General features: G+C 31.7%; 1 pseudogene; it reads right to left on the minus strand.

The window, feature by feature from the left end:
- Positions 1 to 3,101: 3,101 nt before the first annotated feature.
- On the minus strand, positions 3,102 to 10,401 carry LOC132754165 (uncharacterized; annotated as a pseudogene).
- Between the last annotated feature and the right edge of the window lie 2,156 nt (positions 10,402 to 12,557).

Raw genomic sequence — 12,557 nt, forward strand, 5'->3', positions numbered from 1 at the left:
GTAGATTCCCTTACGTAGGTCAGTGCATACTCAACCATACCGCTGTCATGATAGTATATCATAAAACTTGCGACATTACCGAACAACTTTCCTTTATTACCAAATGTATCGATAGGAGACTAATAATGTACATAAAGATAATGTAAAAAAGACAAGAACAATTTCTTTACAAGCCTGACATAAAGTATTGAATAGTTTTTTTCTGAAAGTACATTTATCAATGTTTACATACCGTAAAGTATAATAATGACGAGTAAAAAAAATCAAAGTAACATTATGTATAGGTTAGTGTTTTTAGTAAGCATTTTAAAAATTGAATTGGTCAAAAACGGCATAGCCGTTCGACCGATTTAATTTTGTAAACGCTTACTAATGAACACTAACCAATTTAGTGTTTATTTTTTTTACAAACAGTCGATTTGCTAGATGATCAATAGTTTGCCGACATAACAAAATAAATGTGTTCCGATTCATTTGAAATACTGCAATCCTATCGGACAATTTTAAAACTAATTTCAAGACACTAAGATCATTCTTCCGCTGCCAAGTTGAGCTCAATTAACTGTATATTTTATAAGATTGTCTATGATAATGATAATTGACCAATAATGGGTAATAAAGATGTTAAGGATATATATAAAATCTGCCTAAATATAGCAATACTGCTATAAATTGGACATTTTTGATACATTTTAAATGATATCATTTGATTAAGTATTTCGTCAGCCACAAGGTTATTGAATATTCATGAGAAGTATGATACAACATCTAAAACAGCTATTGCCAAAAGGAAAGTTGTTTTGACTTTCCCCAGTTACATTTACACATTATGGGCATAATTACACTTTAACTTAAATTAGAAACATAATGGTGTAAATAAAAGACTTGTACAATGGAAATATGGATATTTTATTTTACGTTACAATGGAAATATTTTTATTTCATTATCATGGTGTTATTTATCCAGTGCAGTCCGGATCTTGGCTACTCTGTAATGTAGTTATTTACTACAGCAGTGAGAACATTATCACGGTAAAATGTTCCAGTGACACTATCCCTCTCAGGCACAGCGACACATGCCACTATACCATTACTGTCAAAACAATAGAGCGTAAATAACTTTTTTTAACGCGTCTGGTACTTCGAGCATCAACTGGACGGTCGATGTTTTCACTTACAGTGTCTCAATTTTTCTCTGAAAGCGTCTTGATTTTGAACAGAGTCAAAAAGGCCGATGCTTTCTCAAACCGCTCCTTTTTCTGGTCAGAAGTTAGCAAATGTGGGATCCAACGGGCGCACACTTTCGGTACCTTTAAGTTTTCTTCCAAGACAGGAAACACATATGTCGCACTAGGCCCGATATGTCACTTATCTCCTCCACAGTATACCTTGCATCTTCATCAACTATGTCATTGACAGTGCTGAAACCTTTTTCAGAAGAAGCGGAAATAAGCCACCCATAGTAGGGATCATCCTTTACATTAGTTCTACCTTCATTAAACATTGACACCCACCTGGCAATTGTACGATATGGAAGGGTATTTTCTCCATAAACTAAATGTAGATCCGTTTTATTTTTGACACGTTTTTACTATTTACACAATAACCCACGAATTTTACAATAAGCCCTCTGCTTTGCTCCTTTTTCACATCATAATGCCACTCAGCCATGTTTACAACCAGTGTATTTAAATAACAATTTTTTTTATGTTGAATAAATATATGTTATGTTATGTATGTATTTAAATGACCTTCTAAAATGTCATTGCATGTGCAACTCGTGTGAAAATAGACTTTTGTTTAGAAAAATCAATAATCTTTCCAACGGTATATTATACATGAACTTTCCCGTGCAAATCATGGTATATTTATTGTCACTAATTAAACATATGTCCCTCGAATAATACACTTTTTTATATTTTGACTCTTGACTGTTTCGAAAAATTTAGGAATCGGCACCAAACTAGCAATGAAGTGTAAGCTCTGTCATTTAAACAACACACATATTGGAATATTAAATTGCTCTCTAGAAATGTAGTTCGTTTGCAGATTATTAGTCATGACATACAATATGCATAGTTTTCGATTAAATTGTTAAATAGTGCTTTTTATTATTGTTGTTCTTTTGTTGTTGTTTTTTTTTTTCGTTCTCCATCTTTGTTTTCTATGCTTATGTTTTACAATTATCCTGGGAGTTCTCCCCCATTCTCAAGATTGTTTTAGGTCCCAATTTAAACCTGTCATACTTTTTTCTCGACGCAGCAATAAGTATTAAGTATAAATTTGGGATTGATGAATTTTCACCAATAGCTTATAATATATTTGTTGTTTCCAATTAAATGAAATATGTAAGATTGTTAAGAAGAAAAAAAATTAAACGTTACTTTAATCAAACTTGTATTTTGTATATTCAAGATCATCTCGATGATTTACTTTTTCTTTAATTTCCGACCGGATATTATACCCCACGTGACTAAATCGTAACCATCTGTTGAAAATAAAAATGTTAATATACATTAAGGTATAAATACAGCTATTATAGTAGAATAAGTCAGAAGCATTTCCGGTTTGTTAGTGTAAGATATCTTATGTAAATGATTGTTTTATTATCATTTTATCAATAATGTGTCCTGTATAGTTGTTTCTTATGACTTAAATCCAATTAAATTTTAATCTTTTCATTTCCAATAATTACATACTTGAATTTAATGTTAACCAACGTTTAACCGAAGATTGATTTCTTGAAAATACTTGTGAGAGCACCTGTTCATCCTCAATATTCTTAATTAAAAAAAAGGTAATTTTCAAACTTTTTTGCTTTTATATCAACTACAATAAAAATGGTACACTTAACTTAATTTCTCGAAATTGCTTTAGAGTATGGAGCTATATGTTATGAAATATTTGTTACAGTAACATTCTATTGTTTTCATAGTGTTATGGTCGACTTTCGAAAGAGTTGCAAATCAATTTTAATCAATTCAAGTTTTTTAAAAAAGGTCTTAACATTATGTGTTTGAACCCGATCTAGGCCATTATTAACGCTTTTGTTTTCATTATGTCATAAAAGTGGAATTTCAATTAATAATAACAACACACGGTATTTTTTCTATATTTTATACAAAAATACTCATTTCCAATTCACAACATAAATTCAGGAAATGACTATGTAAACAATTAGCAAAACATGATAAAATGAGGATGAAGTTGATCATATATATATAATACCAGTACACAATTGCTATATACAATTTTCGTGATATATATATGGTTGTGTAATTATAAATTAATACTACTTCTACAATGAATCAACACATACATAATTTAATTCGATAGTACGTTTTTGATCATCAACACAGTTTTAACTGACATCAATTCACGTACAACTTTCACAAAACAATTTCAAAGACATGATTCAACTATCACAATAATCTTATAGATTTTTCTTAGATGCCCTCCAGTTTTTATGAAACAAAGAAAAAAAAGATACATATAATATAGTTATCGTTAAAAATATTTACCACATACTTTATTAAAACACAAAATATTAGGAAAAGACATGCAATTTCTTGTGATGTGTTTAGGCTCTCATCGAGAAATTTGTTATTGATATACTTGGTGAAAAAGACATTAAGTTCTTTATAGTTGAACTAATCAAGATAAATCATAAGTTTAAAGATTAAGTGCATGTCATTATTTATATAGATATAATTTTTGCTTTATTTTTGCTACGTACTTAATTAAAAAGCAAAGGCATAAAATAAAAAAAAACTTATAAGAAGCATAAAAAACATCATACTTACATAACAGAGGCACAATAGTATCACCAAAACGAAGAAGAAAATAAGATTAAAAAACAACAAAAAACAAAAAATATGTTGAGATAATTAGAGTATATTATCTAAGTATCTTGAACCGCAAAAAAAAACCAAGAAACAAAAACAGTCATAGGTATTTAAAAGGGCTAGATTTATTCTTAGCTGCATAAGGATTGACGTGTTAACGAAATTGGAGAAAAGCTACGTCATGACGTTTATGACGTCATGGATTGATTGCGTCACGAAAAAAGTTAAGCATGTCAAAATAGCCAAGATACTCTTACAATATCTCCCTCTCCTTATATACATATAATTATGTGTATTTTCACCGTATTTTATTGGTTCCGTCATTACCTTGCTGTCAGCAGCGTTACACCTGGACACTTCTGTTATTTTCTTTTGAGTCGTACATGCTTGTGCCATACTGTTTATTTAGCAGAATATTATACTTAACGTTTATAACGACAATTTCCATTGGATAATCGTGACGTCGATATAAAATATATAGAGGATATTCAAGTTCTTTCTATAAATACATGATTTATTTTCATCGAGTGGTATGAAAATAAATATTTCATGAGTGGCGGTAGCCACGAGTGAAATATGGTAATTTTCATGCCACAAGATGAAAATAAATCATGTATTCATAGAAAAAACTTGAATTTTCTGTTTATTATATACATTTTTCTCTTTTTTGCGATAAAATTTGAAAGACTTTCCCTTAAATTTTGTGTACTGGCAGAATTTAAAACAAATTTCTCAATATTTCATTTATAAGTATATAATTAATACAAGTACAAGGCTGCTGTGAATTCACGAATTAGATGTATTTCTTTATAATTATTCTGTCTCAAAAAAAATAAGTAAGTTTTCTGTAATACAAAATCATTTTAAAGTTGTTTTTACATGTTACATGGACGCATTAAACTGTTTTTTATTTGCAATATAATTATTGCCTTACGGCTCCGTTATATTTGCGAAAAACCCTTGAAATATCTTAACTAATAGCATATCCGGTCATCAATTAAATGCATGGAGTTATTCGTCACCGATGTTTATTATAAACTCATAGTGAACTGTATTATCTATTATTAAGAGACCGGCGAAATTAGGATTCGTCAACCGTTTTGAAATCACTAAATAAGCCTCTGCAGAAAGGAAAAACATATGTTTTAATCTGTTGTTAAAATGGATTTAAAACATGTTAGATGCTCAAATAATTTGTAATAAAATTGCCATAATGTAAACAAATTAAAATTTTGATTTCCATACAAAACATTAAAACACTTTGATTGGACATATTGCCAAATATAAAAGAAAAACAATAAAAGATGACACTTCTTTATGGCAAATGTGATTTTGAAAACTTTAATAGGATATACCATAATAAAAAAAAAGAAAAAAAAAGGTGCAACTGAAATAAAAAAATGGCTTGATGTCTGATCTATTTCTTTGCTGAGCCGGACGACTAGTCTTCATTTTGATATGCGATATGAGAATTAATAGTAAAACATCTTCTTTTACTGCACAGACGTGTAATATCGACGTCACCATACAAATACAAATTGACGTCATGAAATAAAAAGATGCATATATAAGTTGCAGTACAATGTAGCATGGATTAAATTATAACTATTTACATGTTTTTTTTTTTTATCGCATGTATGTTAGAAAGTTAAAATATTTAACTGTGAACTGCAACGTATTGTATTTTAATTGTATTTATGATACTTTCTTAATTGAAGTACAAGTATAAAGATAAAACTACTTTAAGTTGTGTGCTACTTTTCACCTTCAGTCCCGTACCATATGCAAGTTCAGCGTGACAGGTTAATTCAACAGCTCGTGCCGATGTAGTATTATTCAACATCCAGCCACACGAGTGTTAGCACTTAACCAAACACTGTATAGTACAATAAATATCAATTGGATATGTTGGCAGCAAAATAGACAAGCTTGCTATTAGCTTATCTCACCATTGGCATACTCTGACACTTCAAGACTTTGCCCAAATCGTCCCGAAACGATTTGTTCATAAACGCGTAAATAAAAGGGTTTGCAGCGTGATACATAAAATACATGTAGAACACTATCTGATTGTAGTCCACCAGATGGAGTGACATCAGCCATGCCGGTAAAAATGCTACAAGAAACACTATTGTTACCACAAACAACATAAGTGCGGTACGAATGTTCGCAATAAGAGTTTTCTCTTTAATAGACAATGCCTTGCTGTTCTGCCTTGCTTTTGGTCGCATCGGTTGTAACTCGTGTCCTTGATCAGTGTTGCCATTTTCAGTAGATTCCCGCTTGTGTGGATTGACATGTGTTACAGCTGTAAGCTGCGTCTCTACAGTTGAAAATTCGATCTGAAATACGTGAAACATTATTGATTTGTAAAATAGAACAAAGCAAAGTCCATAAAAATTGCCGAAAACGTCGATATTGAAAATAGTGCAGGCTAAGATTGAGCCATATCATGGTCGATAGTGGTAAATGTATGCTACCATCAATGCCACTAGGCACCGGCTTCAACGGTATAAAACATTCATATACGACAATAGTGAAACTTACAATTAAGAAACATCCGCAGGCGTTGTAACACCGCAAAACGTCCGTACCACAGAACGTACGTATATGGACGTTTTGCGGCGCATATCGTCCACATTTGTCTGTCGAACATTTTGCGGCAAAAAGGCATGGTCCTGCCGCATAACGTCCATATTATAAAGTTTATATAATTTTCTTTAATTTTGACCAGTTATTACCAGGTGTTTTTGTGTGTTAATTTCAGCTCACCTAAGTATGCGCCTGTCTGTCTGTCTGTCCGTCCAAATTTAGCTTGTTACCACTCTAGCATCCACATACCCTAAGCAATATGTCAAGAGTTATCTGTCCTTGAATTAAAATATCTGTTATATTTCACATTGTTACCACTCCAACGCTTTCATTTCTTGTTCAATCTTGTCAATTTTCAACAGAATATCTATGACCATAAAATCTCAACAAAGTTAGAATATAGGCTAAATCTAACATAAAACAACAACGAAAAACGCACTATATATCACCTTGTTAGTGCTTTCGTTTCTTCTCCATTCTTAAAGTATTTTATACAGAATATGTATAACAATAAGGTCTTGATCAAGTTCATTTATGAAAACGACTGAATATCTCAAGAGTAATTTGCCTTTGAAGAATAAAAATAAAGACATATTTCAAAGTCAAATTATTGAATTGTGATAAAACTGCCATTTCTTTCTTATCAATGATCAGATGTCATTCATACATTTATGACAGGACGGACATCTTGAATAGTTCAACTATAATTTGACCTTGAAATGACCTTGACCTCAAGGTCACTATTGAATGTTACTTAAATTACCATATCTTTGTCATTTACAGATATTTGGATATTGATGACCATTTCAGACGTAGAATTGAGTACTGATATCAGTTACCAAGATTCTGAGTACATGGAATTTACTTGCTTTTTATTTGTAATATTCAAAGCTATCTATCCTTGTCATGTGGGGCCTTTATAGGCAGGTGGGCGATATAAGGCAACCATGACCGTTTTGCTTTGTTCAATTATAAAATTACATTGTTCAGCTATGAAATTACATTATGGCATTCAAACAAAACGCTTACATTAAGATATTTTAAAATATGCTTTATTGTTTATCAATAGAACACATTGAACTTCTTTTTCATCATTTTCTATGAGGAAGAATGTTTGTTATAATATACTCTATTACACATTATCTATGTAACTTATAGGCGAAATATGTTGTTCTTTAGGCGATAAAATAATACGGTTTTAGTAAAGGGACGGACTTTCCGACTAACCTATAGATTAAATCATTTTTCAAAGTTATATTTCATGACAATTTCAAACTTCCATTTACTAGATTTGTAGTTCAAAATATTTGAGCTGCGTCAAGCAGAAATAAGCACTATCGTCATTTTTTTCCACATATTGATGATGTTCAAAATTTACAATCTCATCTCTGAGAAAATATTTTAAAAGTTACAGGGTTAGTTACTGACCCGATACGGGGATACACGGTTCGGTAGGAAACCATAACGGGACTCAACCCACAGAACCGTATATAACGGTATCTAACCCTTAAACGATTCTATCACGCCGAAAACCTTCCTCATCGTAATTTAGCATAACCAGGCAGACCATACCACGTGACAATATGTTAATACAGCAAGTAAGAAGAAATATCTCTAAAAAAGATAAACGGCGTTGATGGAAAAGATTTTCATGTATAAGAAAGAAAGAAATATAGAGCGGCAAAGCGGACGCAGTTTAGTAATTATATTTTACTTGTTATATCTGTTGCCAAACCATCACTGCCTTCTTAGCATGGCCTAAGGATTAAGCAACCGAGTCACGGAAAGCCCATAACTTCATTCCAGTGTCTGTCCAAAAATGTTGAAACTGTTGCAACAATTTCGTCTGGTGATTATACGTCGATCAAAGAAGCACTGTCTTACATTAAGTCGTAATCTACATTTATTCAATTTCAATGCAATACCTCTAGTAGAATTATATAATTCAAGATGAATAAATGTCCTAGAAGTATTCGGGAATATATTTTACTACAGAAATTGTGGACGATATGCGGTGCAAATACACACTCTCGCCGCAAAATGTACCAAGTACGATATGCACCGCAAAACGTCACATGTGTACGATATGCAACGCAAAACGTCCATACGCGAACGTTTTGCGGTACGGACGTTTTGCGGTGTTACAAGGCGTGTTCATATGTGAGTTTGACTCAGAAAACACACAGAGGTTGTTCAATTCAAATTTTGAGATTCACATAATGTAAACCGAAAACAAAATACAATGTATGATTTTTATAACCTGATGATTTACAAGTCTGCGACATTTTCACATCATGTTTGTTTTTGTCCCGTATTATATACGTTTGTCTAATACAACTACATCTCATATGTTAGAATATTGCCGGCATCGGTCTCATTCTATCATTCTCATTAAAATTATATATAAAGCATTACTGTTCATTGTCATCAAAATAAATAGTCGTGTAAAATGTTCTTATGATTCGAGATGTCAAACATGCTTCATACTTTATATTATTTCTTCACAGGTGATATAAACGTACAGTATTAGATCAGAAAATATAAAAAAAAAACATCAACAAGGAAGGGCGGCGTTCAATGAATGCAATCCCCACATGACCCAGCAACACAGGACCACCGGCAAGGAGCTAAGCAGGACACCAAACACACAAACAGGTCAGGGCACAAGGGAAAGCACGGGCGTGGCGCTTACTTTAATAATTAATAAAATTTGAAAAAAGTGACGAACTTAATAAACAAATTTACCCCAGCAGGATATAGACTTGATCGCTTCCTTTTGCTCCTCTTGGCTCGGTGTTCGTGAATAGACTTGTATATCAGGCCATATAAAACTACTACAGCAACAAATGATAGTAGATAGGTGCCCGCATACATCTTCTGATACAAGTCAACATATTCTGGACCAATAATGATGAAGTTTGGCATACATACTCCTGTATATTGTATTGTTCTGCCTGCATCAGTACGTTCAGGTAATACTCAGCTAGGGACGATAAGTTCGAATAACATGTTACGTTTTGAGCACAGTCTTGAGTATTGAGGGTTATGTTGACAGTTCCGTTTTGTTTGATCTCATCATTTTGTAGACTTCCTGACGTATTTAAAGCCACATTTTCCAGCGTTGCAGGCGTTGAGAAGTTTGATATGTTGTTCATTCCAGTCCCGTCGGAAAATCCATAGACACCATGCATAAGTGACGTCACGATTCCAAAAGATGACGCAGCTGCTAACAGGCAGAAAACTATCATTTTCGCGCGTCTGATATTCAAAACATGAAGAAACGGATGGCATATACAAAAATACCTATCCGTTGCGATGGCAACCATGATGAATGCAGCAAACGGTATGTTGCAAGTGATAAAGAACATGTATATCTTGCATGGCACGTCATATTGTAAATAATAGTCCAGATAAATGACGGCCTCAGTAAAAGGCATGATGAACAGGCACGTGAAGAGGTCAGTTCCGGCGAGACTCATAATAAATATTCCAGCGGTTGACTTTTCTTTCTTATTTGAGTATATGTAAAGTACCAAACTGTTGCCAATAGTTCCGAATATTGAAAATATTGACAGTAAAACCATCACTGTGATTGTGTCTAGGACTTCCATTGTTCAAAGATCCTGTAATGTGAAAAAGAAACATTTATTTTAGTCATGGATAACGTTAATTACTCATATGTAGGACTTTGGTGAAACTATATATCGTCAAAGGACTCTAGCAATACAAATTCGTGAGTGGTAAGATAAAGGAAATAAAAAAAATATGTTAAAGAACCAATGTAAGGTTCATTTAAAGATACACGTTATAAAACAAGCTGCATACGTTTACAACTCAGATTGTTAAAAGGCAAGCCAATGTTTCATATTATAAGCTATTTGAAATATTTATTAATTTATTTATTAATTGAATTGATGCATTTAAATAACATTAGCATTTGCAAAACATGGGGTGGTTATTTATAATGCTCTTTAGGCCGTATAAAAGGTCACCTGCTTACATACTTCATGTGATTATGTAATTATTTCTTTTTGTAAGTCAACTGCTTTATTATTTAGTAAGTGTGTTGCTCTGCTCCTGATGCTGTTGTTTAGCTGGCTTATATTTTTTTCTTTTGCAAAATATTCTTCTAAGTTAACAATATGTTTAAAGATATTATTTAAGATATTTATTTAAGACTTTCTTTAAAATGAATATTCTGTTGAAGTTACAACTTCTTAATTTATTACTTTTATATGTTCACCTGTTTGACTTTATATAAACTGTGACGCGGTAATTAATTATTGAATTGTTTTTCAGTGATCGATTGTAGTAAAAAGATATTACAATTCTCTACGTCAAATCCGCGATATAATTTAATGTATTGTAGGCAAACATAAAAATAAAATGTTTTAAGAAGTCCCTTATATCACTGTCTTCATGTTTCTGAAGAAACATTAACGTCGGTGGTTCTACTCAGGTGCCTGTTTTTCCTGTAATAAAGTACAGAGGTGCGCATGGGGTCTTCTTCCACAAGTTTAGCTGGAAAATCGATCGCCAAAAGACATATACTTGTGTTGGTGCGACGTTAAATACAGTATATATAAAAAAGATCAATAAATAAAAAAGAGCGATATATATATATGTTTCATGATAAAAAGTGTTTTTGTCCTTTTTAAAGTAAAAATGTAGGTAATTCTACCGCTGTGTAATCGAGGCAATGTTTATTGCTATAAAATCCCTGCTTTAATATGTGTTATGTATTTGTATTCAGTGTAAATTGTTTTCATGTTGACAACTCTGTCGATACATTAAGACTTTGATCATAACATGTGACAAACACACTACTATATTTATATAACTACCGGCATGATGTAAACACTATGTTAGTCTTATTAACTAAAACATGGAATGATTAAATTTAGCTCATGTCAATAACTTAACGTCAACTGCCACAATAGCACCTACTACTTGTTGAACTCGTGCGTAAAGCATAACAACTGTGTACTATGTATGAACAATGCTTAAAAAATGTCGGTAACCGAGTGAAATGCTTTAATACTTTTTTTCATGCATATAGATATCATAGTTGTCTATTATAGGAAAACATTAATGCGTTCAGATTATTGCAACTTTTTAAGTTGTGCCGTCAAAATACTCTCGAAGGCGGATGTTTTATAAAACTTACGTTCATTACATTATCAGGAATACATTTTGATACCATTTCACAACTGTCACATGATGTTTATTTGCCGAAATAATGTATGTATCATATACCTTACAAACAAATGTTTAGTCCAAGACACTGTACATGGCTAGTATATTAAAATATAGAAACATTGATTCAAAGTGAATTTGTCTATAAAAGAAGGTGTGCCATAACGTAAATAAATATGTTGATAGTATCAAGCACCATACAAGACAACAAACCACGGGATAATGTAAATGCATAACAGGAATTCCGTTGGTAAGTACGAGATATGCACTCAAATATTACATTCTATTTAACGGATATTTAATTGTTTAAGACTGAAAAGTAATATTTTTCAACAAATAAATGTTCATGCAAAAGACTTTAAATCTCTTTAAACATTTCTTTTCAAGAAATTATTCATTTAAAATATGCTTATGATGCATTTCTATTGTTTCCCTCAATATTTTAAACACATATGGAAAATGTGCCTATTGTTTACCAATCTTCTTGAATGTACAAAAGCAACAACAACAATAACAAGAACAACAACAACAAATCAAACAGTTATTGCAAGTCAGTTATACATTATTATAATTTCGTGATTAGCATTACATGTATGAAGCTATATTTTATCAAAGTGTTATTTATTTATTTATGTGTTTGTTTGTTTGTTTATTGATTTATTTATTTATTTATTTATTTATTTATTTATTTATTTATTTTATATGCCTGTTACTTAACAGAGAATGATGCATATAAACTTTTATGTTTCTCTTTTTAAGTACTGTTTACACTGTTTAGCAATGATCACGTGTGCATTGTGCTATTGGTCAAACATATATATACTATACATGTGATTTGGTAGCATTCTTTTTAAAACATAAAAATAACAATTATTGAAGCTGATATTAACATAATACACCTTTTTAAAAATAATAATATGTATG

Source organism: Ruditapes philippinarum, unplaced genomic scaffold, assembly GCF_026571515.1.
Source record: "Ruditapes philippinarum isolate M1 unplaced genomic scaffold, ASM2657151v2 ctg10343_1_1_1_1, whole genome shotgun sequence".
Classification (NCBI taxonomy): domain Eukaryota; kingdom Metazoa; phylum Mollusca; class Bivalvia; order Venerida; family Veneridae; genus Ruditapes; species Ruditapes philippinarum.